Source organism: Rosa rugosa, chromosome 6 (assembly GCF_958449725.1).
Source record: "Rosa rugosa chromosome 6, drRosRugo1.1, whole genome shotgun sequence".
Taxonomy (NCBI): domain Eukaryota; kingdom Viridiplantae; phylum Streptophyta; class Magnoliopsida; order Rosales; family Rosaceae; genus Rosa; species Rosa rugosa.
This window is the reverse complement of record NC_084825.1, coordinates 44,641,285-44,657,998: the sequence shown is the minus strand read 5'-3', so window position 1 is coordinate 44,657,998 and position 16,714 is coordinate 44,641,285. Positions and strand designations below refer to the sequence as shown.

General features: G+C 37.9%; 1 long non-coding RNA gene across 1 annotated transcript; it reads left to right on the top strand.

The window, feature by feature from the left end:
* Positions 1–11,710: 11,710 nt before the first annotated feature.
* LOC133713713 (uncharacterized) lies at positions 11,711–13,839 on the top strand. The gene is made up of 3 exons (XR_009848211.1): positions 11,711–11,956; positions 13,360–13,523; positions 13,809–13,839. It is a non-coding gene; the product is annotated as an uncharacterized LOC133713713 (long non-coding RNA).
* The last annotated feature ends 2,875 nt before the right edge of the window (positions 13,840–16,714 follow it).

Here is a 16,714-nt window from a genome sequence, read left to right as displayed (position 1 = left end):
TGTTGAAGCAGTGGAAAGAAGGGATGACTAGCACAACTAAGCCTCGTGAATACTTGAAGCAACAACTATACAGTTTGTTACGTATTATTGATCTAACAATATTTTGAAGATTATATTATCTCAACTCACTGTTCACTTTGAATTCATAGTGTTTATCCCCTTTACTCGTGGTTAGATAATTGCACTATGAGATTAGGTATGATGGCCATTATCATCTCAATCTCACGATTTAATTTCATTAAAAACTGTAGGAAAGTATCATGTATTATAAAATTGTAATTGAATTAGAAGACTACATAGGATTACTTACCTTGTATTAATTCCTAGATTGTATTAGAAATCTTGTTTGTCAAGATCTGTTGTATGAGTATCTTCTGTATGCATCAGTGAAGATCATTTTCGACCAATGTTTTCTTCTTTCATGGTATCATCTCGATAAGAAATAATAATCACGTTAGACCACCTAACATAGATCTTCGACTGTCCTAATATGGAACTCGGATGAAAAGTAGAGTATATTAATTCTGATGACTCCGTCTAGTCACACACCCTCAAGGCTAATAAATTACAAACTAATCATTCTCCAGATCAAGACGAGACAGTACGTGTGTGAATAGAATCAATTTTATCTTAGGAGAAATTAACTGGTTGCAACCAATTTTTGGACAATTTCAATGCAATAACGTGGAACGGGAAAGAGAGGGGTGAGGGGAGAGGAAGTAAACAAGGCATTCAGTACTTGATCCTTATATCAATGAATGAATATACAAGAAAAATCTGATTTTGACTTACCGCTGTTACATATGGGAGTGTCGTGGTGTAAAAAGTTGTTTAACTAAAATTAATATAAGGTAAGTAATCATCCATACACTAACAAATTAATTAGAAAACTCAAAAATTAAATTGGATGCCACAAAAATAGAAAGAAAATATATTGAAATTGTAATCTCTTTATGATATTTCTTTCTTTCTTTTGTTTAAATTGTAGATAATAATTAATGACTGCTACTAACACGGAATATTTTCTTTTAGTCACGTTATTCAATTTATTGATAATATTTAGAAAGAAAAATTTTAGGAAAGAATTTAAGAACTTAATCAAATGAAGAACAATACATATGCAGACATATTCTTTAAATTACATAATCAATGGCTGCTATAAACACAATATTTTTGTCCATCATCTAATTAAATTCATTAATATCATTGATCCACCCTCTAAAATCTAAAAGGAAATATAAAAGTATAAAGTTGGTGTTGCAAGATTATGATGTGCCAAAATATATTATGTGGAATTGAAATAAAAATTAAATTTACTTACATGACATTGAGGCCACAAATCTTAGGCGGTCATCATTTTTTTTTTAAAAAGAAATATTAATTCATTGCATTGATCAGCATAATTGCACATAACAACTCACCTCCGTGGGGCTGACAAAAGAGTCAATACCTAAATAATTCAACATTTTTAATGATCATGAAGTGCAATCAAAATCTATCCTAAAACATCCTAGAAAATCAAGGGGTCAAGACATCTCAGATATTTTTGACATTTACGGATTCCACCCACATAAAAGGAGGAATCCTTATAAAGTAAAACTAGAATATAAAAACCAGAGTCGAAGCCCAAATAGATGGACCCAAGCTCATGCCTAATTGCATAGGCCACTAGCCCATGAACCTAGGACAAACCCTAGACCAAGGCCAGCCGTCACCAGCCCCACACCATCTGTCGTGCCTCCACGACCAGCCCACCACCACCAACATTGACAAAGCCAGGTCCAATCACCACTCAGTGCAGAACAAGTTGCAGCAACCTTCTTCGAGCCTCAGTCACGTCAGGTGTCGACCATCCCCATCGAACTTGCGCCTACCAACCCGGTAACCCAAGAACCAGCAAGCCCCCGTCTGACCACGTCAATGCCGAACGTCCTACCAAGAAGCAGAGCCCAAGAACAGACCCCGATCTGGTCCGAGTACCACACGCCTCCATCGCCCTCACCTCGAAAAGTTTTGAGAAGACAACGACAAGACACCCCGCTGCCATTAGTCTCCCATCGACCTGACAAAATAAAAATTCCATCTCCTCCGGTCCAATTGGCAGATCAGTCGCTAGAAGGCCACAGGGTAGTTTCCGCATCGTAGCATCTATATCAATGATTATGTTAGGCATCACTTGAGGCCCCCTATCATATGCAGGAGAGCCATGCTGGAATATCAGATTTCAAGAGAAAAAGAAAGGAACCAGATTTTCCAGTACCATAAACTTTTCATGTTATCGTTCTCATATTTAAATTTTTAATCACTCTTTGTAACAGAATAATTATGTATAGTAATATAAAACTTCAACAATGAAACAATTACCAAAGCTATATGAAAAACTCTATAGCAAAAACGCGAAACCCTGACAGTTCTCAAGTAACTTAACAATCAAAAGCTGAATGCCTTGGAGAAATAGATACTAGTACATGGTCCTACAACCTCTCCCCGGCTTTATAAACCCTTCATAGTTTACAAGAACCAACATCACCTAAGCCCTAAGTGCAAGCATAAGAAAAGAATGATGAAATTGAGCAAAAATCAAAAGTAAATTCAATTGTAGAGTCCATAACAAATGTGGGAATAAGTAGTAATTATAATTTTCCCCACTGTTTTAGGATTCCTCTTCTACGTGTTCTTTGCCAGGTTTTTTTTATTTGCTCCACACCATACTGTTTAGCTCTCTCCTAGTCTCCTTATCCCAATAAAAGAATCCACGTTTCGTTCCATTTCTGTGCCCCCTTGCGTTTGGTATTCTCTATGCATCTCCAAGGCCATTTGTCTATTACATCATGTCTTCCTCCTCCCCATCATCAGAGCCTCAACTTGATCATATCGATCGAACCAATTTGAAACAACGACTCCTCTATGACTCAAGAACCGTTTTGCAGAAACAAGCGCCCCCTTCTTCAATATTTTATTTGGCTCTTTGGGTTTTCCAATTAGTTCTCTCACTAAGTTAGAGGCAGGTACAATGCCTCAAATTTGTAAAAGCTTAGCTAGTCTTGGAGGTGATATAGTTCAACCCGGATTTAATAACAGCTAGTTTTTTGAACTGAAACCAACATGTGAGGGATGCCACAACGGGGAATCCCCATCCTCTTCTGTTGGAGATGATTTCAAGAACATCCCATTATTTTCTATGTCCAACATGTACTTTTGACATTGGGCTTATTTCTTACTATGTTACAACGGATCCCACAACGCTATGCAAGACTTGCAGAAAGCCTAAGCGCTTAGAGGTTCCATATGCTGACCATCCTAGGAATAGGAATGGTGGAGGGATTCACTTGCGATTCTTCATTTTTGATGACTTGAAGATGATGCCTGCAGTTGATTATCTTGATACCTTCGACTTGGTTGAAAATTTGGGATTTAACTGAGGTAACCTGAAGAAAAAGGAATTGACCCTCAGATCGGGAATGGTTTGTGTCCTTTTCATTTCTACATAAGGAATTTAGTAGTGTTTAATAATTTTTTTATTTTTAGGACTAATTTCAGTTTACTCTCCTGAGGTTTAGCGTCGACATCATGTTAGTCCCTGTGGTTTCAATTTAATCAGTAACACCCTTATACTTTTCAATTTCATCAGCCATGTCCAATTTCTTGAGCTCCGTTTAAATCGGCCGTTAAATCTGACTTTGAGACTCACTTTAAGGGTTAAAATGGTCATTTCATTTTATTTTTTATTTTCATTTACCATAACTTTCTTATTTAAAAGCTTATTAATTATTATGAAACTGACTTCTCTCTTACCAAAATAATTTCACGTTTTTTATTTTATTTCACCTCGTCTTTCTTTTTTTTGATCCACCTCTCCAAAGTCCAAACCATCTCCAGCCAGCTTCGAACACCGAGTACTAGCAGACCCTTCACCACCGAAGAAATAAAAACAATAATTACAACCTCAATTGCCGGTAGGAAACCTCGCAATCGGAGGCCTCCCCAAATCCATCACAACCTCAATGAGCGTGCCGATCTCCTCATGCCTGTGTCGCTCTTTATCCTCTTCGACAATAACTCCAGAAATAGTTGCAACTCAGACGCAGCCTAGGTTTGTGATGTGGAAGCCGAATTCTGCGAAATCGATGACGATCCATTCTCGGGGAAGAACCGATTCGACGGCCTGCGAATCTCTGAGGAAGGAATTGCCGGTGAAAAGTGTCACTCAGATCTCGGCCTTTTCTCTCAGATCGCTGGAAGAGGACGACGAGATGTTTTCACTGGTGCCGCCGGGTTTTGGGTTTATAAATTCCATGGTCTGTTTTCTCTTATTAGCTTAATGTTCACTTGCATTTTTCTGGGTTCATTTTTTGTGTGAACAGTGGGAATTTCAAGGTGGATGTGATCAAGATGGAGAGGTTGGGAGGAAGGAAAGGTTGGGGATGAGAGGTCATAGCTACTGTGGAGTTACTCTAGAATTTTTCAGATTGTGATGTTCTTTGATCTAATTGCTGAGTAATTAAACGTGCTGGTGTTGGATTTGGAACAGTGAAAACTTCAAGTTGGTCCTTTCGTTGGTATTGCTGCTGGTGTGATGGTATTGCAACTTCTGATTGCGTTTCGGACTACGTTTGTGTAATTTCTATTGTTTGTGGAGTAGGGGCTGAGAAGAGGAGGATGGAGATGGAGGAGCAGAGACCAAGAGGCCAAACGACGTCGGATTAACCCCTAAAGTGGGTATTTTTTGTTATGTTTTTTTGTGTCCTAAAATGACCATTCTAGCCCTTACAGTGGGCCCCCAACGTTGGATTTAACGTCCAATTTGGATGGAGCTCAAGAAATTGGACACGGCTGATGAAATTGAAAAGTATAAGGGTGTTACTGATTAAATTGGAACCACATGGACTAACATGATGTCGACCCTAAACCTCAGGGGAGTAAACTGAAATTAATCCTTATTTTTATTACATAAGTGTTTAATAATTTTATTGTTGGTATTCCACTTTATTCTTATTTTGAGAAACTGTAGTTATATGTTTTTTGATGAACAGAATACTTTTGTTCTATGTTCTATTCTTAGGGGAAAAAAAAAGAGAGAAAAAAGCAGAATACTAGGATGCCAATTTTCTGTTTCGTTTGAAAATTAGATTCACTCACTGCTCAAATCTTGTGTGGAGAAAAAACTTCCCTGACTGAGTTATTTCTGGCAGAGATGATGAAGGATGAATCTGATTAAGACACATGAGTATAGGTGATTAGTTGTTGCAGTTTAACTGCATCAACGTGCTCCTAGATACTGCATGTTTATTAGCAGTGTATATGTTTGTAGCAAACTGAGCAACATGCTACTGTGTTCATATTCACTTATATTCATGGACGTCGCTAATCATCCATTTCTTAACATCTTGTCAACTAGCCATGAAGATAATCAAAACTTGACGTCATTGGACACAGTGCTCTGTTTCTCAAGCTGTTTGGAGGTGTTGTTTGGTGCTTTTGGCTATGTAATGTTTGACTTTAACTATTAATCTTTAGTGTGTTTTTTCTTTTCTTTTTCCAATACCATTGAGCCTCGATGACACTTATCAGGGTATTGTAATCTACTATTATGTAATCTAAAATTCGTGTACTCTACGTACTATATTGAGATAGCAGGAGTGCAGGACTTGAAAAAGTTTGCACAGGTTCTTCCCAACATTTCCTCTCTCTCTCTAGGATTTCTGAAGTTATAGGATTTATTAACGTCTAACAAACATTCAAACAAAGGATTTTTATAATGAGTACGGCTGTAAGGTCTAAACTTTCTTAAACTAGATAGTGCCCAGACTTTTAAGAGAATCACTTGGGTATAAAAGTGCACAACTCAAGCACTTCCGTCAAATAGTCATTCGATCTCTGTTAAGAATTGAGGGCGAAACAGAGATTCATATCCAATCTCTCTCTCTCTCTCTGTGTTTCGTCTGCACTGATGGCCAAGATGCAGATGCAGCAATGCACGCTACATCCTCCCTGCCAAGATGGATCACCTTCTCTTCAATTTCATGCTAAAAATAATAATAAAAAAGAAAATTTCATAAGCATATGCCTGCTGAAAATGATAGAAGTCAAGGGCATATATCAGAAGTAGTTTCTTCATATATACGCGGGGTGGTATACGGAGGACGGATGGGACTTCATGGTGTGAGGTGAGGGCTTCAAGTGGAGTTTGGAACTGTACTATCCGAGAAGGGACTCTGTTAATCAAATACACTGCAGAGTACAGAGCCTCGCCCCAGGGATAATGGGGTACATGCTGATCAATGAATAAAGAGCGAGTCACTTCCAAAAGGTGATGGTTCTTGCGTTCTGCCACACCATTTTGTTGTGGAGAGTGGGGACAAGAGGTCTGATGGATGATGCCATGGGTTTTAAATAAAGTGACAAGTCTATGGTTGACATACTTCCCCCCGAGCGTAGAACCTGTATAGATATGCACTAGATCAACTACAGTGTGCTCATCTTTATGCAACTCCTCTATAGGAGGAGAGAATGGCGTGTCACGGACCACCTCCACATCAAGTTTTGTAGAATTGTAGAAAGAGCCTTATTCATGGCGGTAGACTTCTGCAAACCCAAACCACCATGTTTACAAACAGTAGACTAATTGACCAAATGCACTTTTGGCTTAGAGACCACAGATGTTATTCAGAGAATCCAGTTGATTGCAAATAGAAGAAGGAAGCGAAGCTTCACAGCCTGCATAGTAAAAATAGGAATAAAGTCACTGATTGTAAGAAAGTGGATCACCTTTGCATAATTGCATTTGATGGTTCAACAGTTGACGGCTTGATAGTTTGAGGTGATCATCAGGCTTGAATTTGAAGGTCAGCAACCGAAGGAGGCAATAAAGTCCATCAATTGATTCCTACGTTTCAGCAGGGTGTCCTTGGGAACATTGGGATATGTATTTTTCACCAAGGTTTTCGCCGCTTCGATAGATATTGCATAAGCTACTAACCATGTCATCCTTACCAAGGACCTTAGCCACAGTGGCAAGAGTCAAAGACAGAGAAAACTAGAAAAGGAAACCACGGAGTCTTTGCCAGCTTCGGCAAACAGAACTTTCTGCTCCTTTTTGTTGAGTAAGCTGTTGGATGCCATTGCTGAAGCAGTAGAAAGAGTGGAGGACTGGCACGGGTAAGCCGTATGAATACTTGTATATTTGAAAGATAAAGTTACCATCACCTTAACTTCCTCAAGTTTGCTCATCTCATTGCGCATATGTTGGTCACTTGGTTGGATAATTGTTCTATGATATGAGGTACATTGCTTATCTCAAGTTTGCTTCCTCAAGCTAGTCATTATCTTCAGCTCATTTTGAGGATTTAATTACTTGAATGAATTACTCATCTCAGAAACCAATACTCATCTGGGAGGTACAATGATCATGGACTAACCTAACAAGGATCTTGGATTTAAAAACCCAATTTCAATAGTGATGATTAAGTCTAGTCACACACCCTAAAGCCTAATAAATGCTAACAAAGTAATTCTCCTGACCAAGACGAGTGCTCAATAGAATCAAATTATCAAAGGAGAAACTGGTTACACCCAATTTTGGACATGGCATTGCGATAACGTGGAAGGAGAAGAGAGAAGTAAACATTGTAGAATGGAAAGTTCAATGTAAATTGCTTGGCCTGAAAAGGCATTCAGGATTTGATCCTTATATGATTGAATATACAAGAAAATTATTTTGAGTTACCAAGGTGTTACAGCACTGTACAACCAGTTCATTAGCCACGACGCAGTTAGAAAGCAGCCTCCTCCTGTACACAGCATGTCCAAAAGAATTTAACAAAACAAAACAAAAAAGAAAAAATAGATGCTTGTAAACGAAAACACTAATGCAAAATGGCACATTTCTTTTCTTTGTCATTGCTGCATATTAATCAAAAAAGCTTTTCTAAGCTCCTTTCTCTTTGTCCACAAACATACATTGCAACCCCTTCAAATTAGAATATTTTTAACACAAAGCAAAAGTTGAACTCAGAAAATTGCTAGCATAGCACATACTATGATCCCCATCGAAACATCATGTTTCAATGCAGGAAATGTAATAAAATTAGGCATGCACAATGCCCTTTTAGAAAGATCTAATATAATAGAACAGCATAATAAGGTCAGACGTACTAGAGGGTTGATTTCCTAGTGACCTAACACATCGTGTGACAACAGTGTAATTCTAATCTCTTTCCCCCTTTCCTTACTAGCGACTCATCTATGTTTCATGTGTGAAAGAAATGCAGTAGAACGCCGCAACCCCCCCCCCCCCCCCCCCCCAAAAAAAAAACACCCGCACCCCACACACAACCAAAAAAAAAAAGCAGTACAGTAAAGGGTGCTACGTAGGTCATTACCTCAGTGGTTTTTGCCACGGGAGTTCATCTTGATGTCTGAAAAAGTTGGACTGCAAATTAACCCAGCTGGAGAAAGAGAAAATTGATTTAAGCACCAGGGATAAAGAATCTATCCCTCATTTGCATTGGTGCTACAATGGACTCAATAACGCAAAAAATTCCGCCGGTTCTTCATTTTCTTTAACAATCTGTTTCAGAAACAATATCAAGTATATATGGTTAGAAACCCTGCAAGATTGCACACGAGGTGATAAGCATATGCATTTAACAGGTTTTGATTGTAGAGAATATCGTAGTGCATGAAATACAAAAAGATTGAACGCAAAGAAAGTAAGAATCATATTGAACATAAGACGCATTATAAAAGAGAAAGGAATTAAACATTAGCATCAAATCCAGACAAAAACACACATTAGCATGAAACGGGACAGAATCGAGGTGGAAAATGTTAAAATCTGCAAATGAGCCATGCTGGAACATAGTTTTCAAAAGAAAAGAAAGGAACCAGATTTTCTAGTGCAATAAACTTTCATGCTCAGATTCAATCACTCCTTGTTTTTTTTTTTTTTTTGAAGAAGAAGGTAGTAGCCAATATATTGATCAAAAGCCAGAATGACCATTACATACACTTCCGCTGTCATGTAAGACAGGCAAGAAGATGTGTTAGTACCCACAATGGTACATAGGAACTAGGTCACTCATTTGACATTGAATGCATCATAAAAATAGCGGGATCCCCCTTTGGTACTACGCCGGAGGCGCTAGAAAAGTAGAGGATCCGGCCCTCCCAACCTAACCTGGAAAACAGTAAATCTAATCGCCTAGAGACCTCAATTGGTGTACAACTAGATATACTGAGAATTAAGCCAACAAGACCAAGACCCAATACTACAACTAGATAGGAAAAAAAAAGACAAAAAGGAGTAACTCCTTGTTATAAAGACACTTTTGATCTTTCAAAAAAAAAAAAAAAGACACTTTTGAGCTAAACGAAGCTGAGGTTTGTAACAAAATACTTACGTACAGCATATAAAATTTCAACAATAGAAAAATTACCAAAGCTGTATGATAAACTCGATAGAAAAACCCTGAAAGCTCTCGAGTAACTTAACAATCAAAAGCTGAATGCCTTTGAGAAATAGACACTAGCAAATGGTGCTACAATCTCTCCCCCAGTTTACAAGAACCCACATCAACTGAGCCCTAAGGATGCAAGCTTAAAAAGTAAAGATGAAATGAGCAGACGGTAAAAGTAAAAATTCAATTGTAGAGTCCATACCTTAATGATTGTGTCCTTTGGCAGACCCGTTTGGATGAGGACATCAGAACCCAACTTGGTCCCAGTCAATCTCTTCTATATCAGCTCTGTTATTGTCACTTTCTAATTGAATCTGAAGATTACCATTGTCAAAATACCTTCCTACCAATAGATACAAAATCCTGCCTTCACTTTTACCTAAGTCTCTATTAGGTGAGAAAATAGCAAATGCAGCTTTAGAATTTAGTTCACTCACACCAAATGTTGCTATCTTCTCTAAACTGGGCCAGCGGCATACAAAAGGTTGCATGGAATTAGATTGCACAGGACAACTTGCCCCCGTCTTCTTTGAGGCAGAGGATTCTGCAGCTTCTCCAGGAAGGCAATTTCTCCAAGGTTCAGGACTATTTTTGATAGGAGAAGCTTCCCTTTGGCATGAGTCAATACTATCTGCCTTACCCAGCACTATGTTGCATTGTGGTGTTGATTCTTCCCCACCGTTTTCAACACCATCCTTTGGTTAATGGTTAATGTCCATATTTGGTTAATGTCCATATTGTTGAAGGAAAACTGAAATTGGGAGAGAATATAGTTGTGCTTTCATTGATAATAGGGGCCTCTTTATATAGAGGATTACAAGACATAGAATCAGAGTTGTACAAGGAAAGATAATCGTACAATTAATCGGATATCTCCGAGAATATCTCTAATTCTAAACCCTATTACAACTAGGTTAAGTAACCTACAGTTTGAGCCAGACACATATTCTGGATTTACTTGAACACTCCCCCTTGTGTCGCCCAAACGTGGTGCTCCTCTCATTGCCTCATTAAAAACCTTGCCGAGTAACAAAAACCCAGTGGGACAAAATAACCTCGGTCGAAGGGGAAAAATAGCACAACACACCATTCACGTTTCGAGACCATACATGTAGACATCTCCCCCTGATGACTACGGTCATGGGAGTTCGGATAACTTCCGCAAACGATGCTACCAACATGTTCTTCGAAAGTGGAATTTAGGCAATGACTTAGTGAGCAAGCCTGCCACACTGTCCTCAGATTGAACCTAGTTCACTTTGATCTTGAGGAGAGTATATTGTTGCTTATTATGCTTGGCGTTGTCGCTTTTGATGTAGCATTGCTTCATTTGTTCAAAACAAGTAGCATTACCCTAAATGCTCGTAGGCTCATCTGTGGTAGACTTCAAACCACAATTTTTCGAACATGCGTAATTATGGATCAAATCCATATACATTCACGAACCGGCCACTTCGTGAAGAGCAATGATCTCTGCATTGTTCGAAGATATAGCGACTATGGTCTATTCTGTAGACCTCTAAGATATCACGTACGATCTTTACCCACTACTAGAATTTTGGCCTTAGACATCACGTCATTTAAATCGGTTCAGAAAACACGTGATGTGAAAAATATATTCTAACATCGATTTCTGAAAAACCGATTTCTATATATATAATTAACATCGTTTATTACTGTTGACCGATGTCTATATTTTGATTCCAAAATTTTCAAAAACGCGGAAAGACTAAGCGGCAAACAAAATTTTCCTACTTTACCTCACTCACTTTATCTCCAACATTCACACTCATACTCTCACTCTTCCCCGATACCCTATCCCTCTCGTCCTTCACCTCACCCCTTTCTCTCTCTCTCTATCTCTCTCTCCCCGTCCTAATCGAGCCAAAACCACAAAACCCTAGAACGAATTCACAGAGATTTCGTTGTAGCTCCTCTTGGAGGTGGACTGGACGGAGATGTGTGGCCGTGCTTCTAGTCATCGCAAGAGGACGTGCAACCTGGCCTTGACTCGTCGAAGGAAGGCAAAGACGATGGTGGCTGCGGTGAGTCCACACTGGTGGTCGGAGATCGGTGACGGGGGAGAGAGAGTCCTCCAGATCCACTTTCTCTCTCCTCCATCTCTCTCTTGTCTGTGCTTTTCTCTGGTCTAGTCCTCTGGTCCTCTCCGGAAACCTAACTTTGATTGAGGTAAAAATTTCAGCTAATCTTTCCAGTTAAATCTCTGGGCCTTTATCAATTTTCAGCTTTGTTGTTTGATTGGTTAGTTCGGAACTGGGAGGAAGCTCAATCAGTTCGCTCAACATCATAATTAAAGCCCTTGCAGAGTATATTCACATATCCACCCTAAATTGGATTTCTTTGTTGTTTGAGTGTAAATGTTGGTTGGGTTTTGGTAATCTTGATATTGAACTGGTTGGTTGTGTGTGCAATGTGCAATATGCAGTGAAGTGAGCCTGCGCAATCAAAGACTGCATTTGGTTTACAATGGAGTTGAGGTATATACTATCATTTGTTAGTTTCTTCTCCAGCAGTTTCAAGTTTAATGCATTTGGTAGTATACACACCTAGATAATAAAATTGATATGCTATGCTGTTTCCTATGGTACCATTAGATTGGTGGCGGAAGTCTGAGAATTTATAAACGTGAGGTGCAGCAAAAGGTTTTGGAAATTGTTGGCATCTCCAAATGAGAATTTATAAATGGAAGTTGTTGTTGAGTAAGCTAGTCAGGCAGAGTACTTGGCTTATTATTTAGTGTTTGTCCATGTCAATAAATTGTTTGCATTCACGATGTTAATGCTTGTATCCAACTTTGTTTGATTTCTCTTAGATAAACTAGACAGTTCATGTCTATGTATTTGGTAATTCGAATAAGTGGATTTTGATTCTTTCTTTTACAGCTTTAATGTCCCAAGCTGTGCAGTACTTCTACTAGATTAAAGCTTCACATACTTTGGTGAGTTGTGCTTGGCAAGTTTGTGTCTTTATTGGTCTCTTGCTCAGTTATACTATATGGGTTTTGATTTCTAGGCTTAGTTTTGGCTGATTGCTCCCAGTTTGGAACTGGGTTTCTTTTATTCAAATTGCAAGTGTATGATATAGTTGCATATCTCTTTAGGTTTGATGAATGGGGTCTTTGGTTTTTTGGGGTTGACACGGAGAGTGGCTTTTGGGGCTTGTCTATATATTATGGGCATATTTTCTTCATGTGGGGTCTTAGAAATTTTCATTTATGCAGCACAACATGTGTGATTCTCTTAAGGGGAATAGCACAATATGATCTTTGCTTCAGTATTTTATTAGATTTTCTGCAATATATTCTGGTAGATTCCTCAGATTTCAGTTCAATTTTGTAATAATTTTTTTGTTGGTAGTTGATGTTTGGTTGTCCATAACTATAATAAACTTAAATTTGGGATCTTTCTCTCATTTATTCCCATACTTTGCCCAAATAAAAAGAGATGCTTGTTGTCTACCGTTTTGGTGGTTTCTTCAACTGATACCGAGATGCTGTTTTTAGTTGCAGGTTTTCAAACTTCAACAGTATAAAAGAAGTCTATACAATAAATTTGGTTGATGTGTACATGTTGGGTTTGGAACTTGAAGCTTTATAGATGTTAAGAGGGTCTTTGAAGTCTATATCATACACATATTGTTAGGCTAATGCTGTGAAAATTATCTTTGCCTAGAGAGAAGGATGTCTGCCCATGATAGTAGCTTTGGGTTAAAAGAGTGAGTAGCTCATGAGAGTTATTATTGGTTATCCCAAATGAGTTATTAGGAATTCATGTTGTTTATCAGTTCATTATTCTTGAATATATATATATATATATATATATATATATATATATATATATATATATATATATATATAATACTTCTCAGCTTTCCTTTTCAGGTAGAAGCTTTAAAAATGGCCCAGAGTCTTCACTTTACAGAAGAGGTTCGATCTACAAAATGTCATCTAGGTGATTTTAAGGTTAAGATAGAGTTTGACGACCTGAAGAATAAGGCCCTTCATACGTGCAGTTGCTTGAGTTCCCTTGTTAGTCAAATTGAGAGGTAAAGCATATGTTCCTCCTCAATATGATGCAATGTGACAAAAAGCACCATGATATGTACTGCCTTGTGTTATATGAATAGCTTACGTTTCCTTCTCAAGCTATTCTATATGGATGTTGGGTTGTTAAGAGGTAGAGAAACAGCAAGTGCAGTATAACGACTTGTTGTAGAATAATCATAAGGAGTTATCTAGGAAAATGATAATCCAATTAGTTTTTCACTTTGTTATTTCTTAGGCTGATATTGCTGATAAGGTGTATCATCGGGGTTGCATTTTCTTTGTAGGATCAACTTGCAAAAGAACAGAGCAAAGCAGAGGCATTATTAGCTGTTGTATATGGAGAAGTTTAGGCCATACGTCCCCTTCTCCCTACTCTTTGTACTCTTTTTATCAATAGTATTAATGAGAATTTTCTTTTGCTTACCACTGGTATTCTCATTGTGAAACTTCTCTAGCAAAGAAACTGATTTAGTAATCACTTCTAAAATAGAAATTGAAGCAAAAAAGAACGAAAACATACAACAATTTGAAATAACAAACTGATGTTATAAATGACAAAGGACATCAGTTCTATCTATAAAACATATGTCTAATACTGATATATAAATCAATTTCTTATGTAAAACGATGTCATAGTAGGAAACAAAATCAATTTTGTATAAATCAAACGATGTCTAGAGTCATTTTATACATCGGGAGCTTATAAGAAACTGATGTCTATAGTCATTTTTAACATCGGCTAAAAACCGATGTCTGGGATTTACTGATCTTTAACATCACCCACTAAGACATCGGATGGTTTTTTTTTTAACATCGGTTTCTGGCCGATGTCTAAGGCAAAAATCCTAGTAGTGGTACCTATGGTGAACACTTAACCAGTTTGGGAATGACCTATGTATGGGTCAAAGAGATACCCAATATCAGTAAAACCTTTCAAAACACATGTCGTTTTGGGATGGGGATAGTGGACGCAGGCCAGTGTTGGCGGCGTTCCTGGTGTGTGATGAGTCTGAATCCATCATCTCTCTGTAGGGATAGAACAAACACATATCAATCATACATCTCAAGTACTGAAAGATATCTTTTACACTAATCCAATGGTGTCAAGTTGGCGCAAAGCTATATCTAGCTAACAAGTTCATGGCAAATGAGATGTCCGGTCTTGTGCATTGAGCTAAGTACAATAATGCGCCTATTGTACTTAAGTAAGGCACTTCTGCCTCTAGCACATCTTCGTCATCATCCTTCAGACGAAGAGGAACCTTTTCAGGATCAAGACTACGGACGATCATGGAGGTGCTTGAAGGCTTGACCTTGTCAAAATGCCTAAGCATCTATCAACACGATGCTCAAATTCCAAACTGAGATATAATCGTGTTCTCACAAAATCCTTCATCTCAAACTCTGATTTCAAGTGTTTAACGGTTTCCCTTAACTCTTTAAGGGGCTTCCGATGAAGATCATGTCCAACATGAACCACAATAGAATTCGAAACTTGTTATGGAAATACGCATATCCCTTCCCAATCAAGTAGTCACTTTAGTGAGTGTTTCAACCTCACTACACCAATTTTTCAATCAGACGACAGTTTTTCACTGTCGTCTGAGTATTGTCTTTGCTGTTGTCTATCTCAATGCCGTCTGATACATGGATCAGACAATACCAGAAAACTGTCGTCTGATAAAATTTAGTACAACAGCAGTTACTACCCAGTCTGTTGTCTGAATACCACAAAGAACAACAGCGGCTTATATACTTACTGTTGTCTGAATTCTGTGCCAGACAACAGAGGCTTATATGGTTGCTGTTGTCTGAATTCTGTGCCAGACAACAGAGGCTTATATGCTTGCTGTTGTCTGAAGGCTGTGCCAGACAACAGGGGCTTATATGCTTGTTGTTGTCTGAAGGTTGGGTCAGACAACATATAGCTGAAATTCTCATTGTCTATCCATTATTGATATTATAGGTTTCTCCGAAAAAATGTTGTCTGTTGTTTTGCTAGACAATGGCTTTCTCATTCTTTTAGTCCTTAATGTATTATAGTTAGATAGCTCATACAACAGTTTTTGCTAGGCATTTTATGATGAATAATTATTAGACAATAGTTTTTAGCTGGAATAGAATGGTTTGAGAGACATTCAAAAGACCGACATTCTGCATATATGGAATCCAAATGACAACACATTCAAAACAAATTCATTTATGTAAAGATCCGATACATTCATCCATAGATTCAACAAAGTTATTCCATCCCAACATTAACCCTAACCATAAACTTATACTTGTCCATAAATGTGATGCGCATTAACGTCCTAAACCTCACAAATAAGTGAAAACAATGCACCGACAGCTTTAAGCCTTAACTCCTTTATGCTTGCTAAGATAACCATATTTACAACATCAACTGACAAAGCAACAGGCGGATCATCGACCAAATTGTTAGCTGGAATGGCAATATCCTCTAGACCCCCAGTTATGTCCTCGCACACCAACCTTAGACAATAAAACAACAGAAAGTATTAAGAGCTGAATTGCAACTCAGATTTCAATTATTTGTAACAAATTATTCTCCAAATACCCTCGTATTTCTGATATAGATTGTGGTACACGTCCATTAACAAATTGAATCTGTCAGAGGAGTTAAAAATCATATCAAAGAGAAACCAAAATCTCACCCAAAGGTAAAAATGCTTACTGGTTCACCATATCAGACTGGACAATATGAAAATGAAAGCGAGATCACAAATCCATAACTTAGGACATAGATAGCATATAATATTGGATCTAAAGCAAAACTAATGAAAATTGAAAAAGAAAAACGAAAAAAAGTGGAACGAAAATGTTGGTGAAAAATAGATAGAGGAATTAAAGCAACTGCCATAGAAAGACAAATAACATTAGAAAGAGTGCAAAGCCGTCTTTGGCATAATTCAAACTAGTATCCAAAGCAAAACAAATAGTGCAACACATTCCAATCACACTAAATCGAAACTTAATTACCACTCAAAAGTTACCTGCCAATAGATGATAGCCCAAGGCCCCTTGATCCTAGAAACCACTTTGGAAACACATACTCAAGACCTCAAGATACCACATTTACGAATGAAAAATGCATTTCCCTTAACAAATTATCTAGCTTGTCAAGAAGGTTAGCAATCTTTTGAACCTCTTCGGTAGCATTGAGACCAGG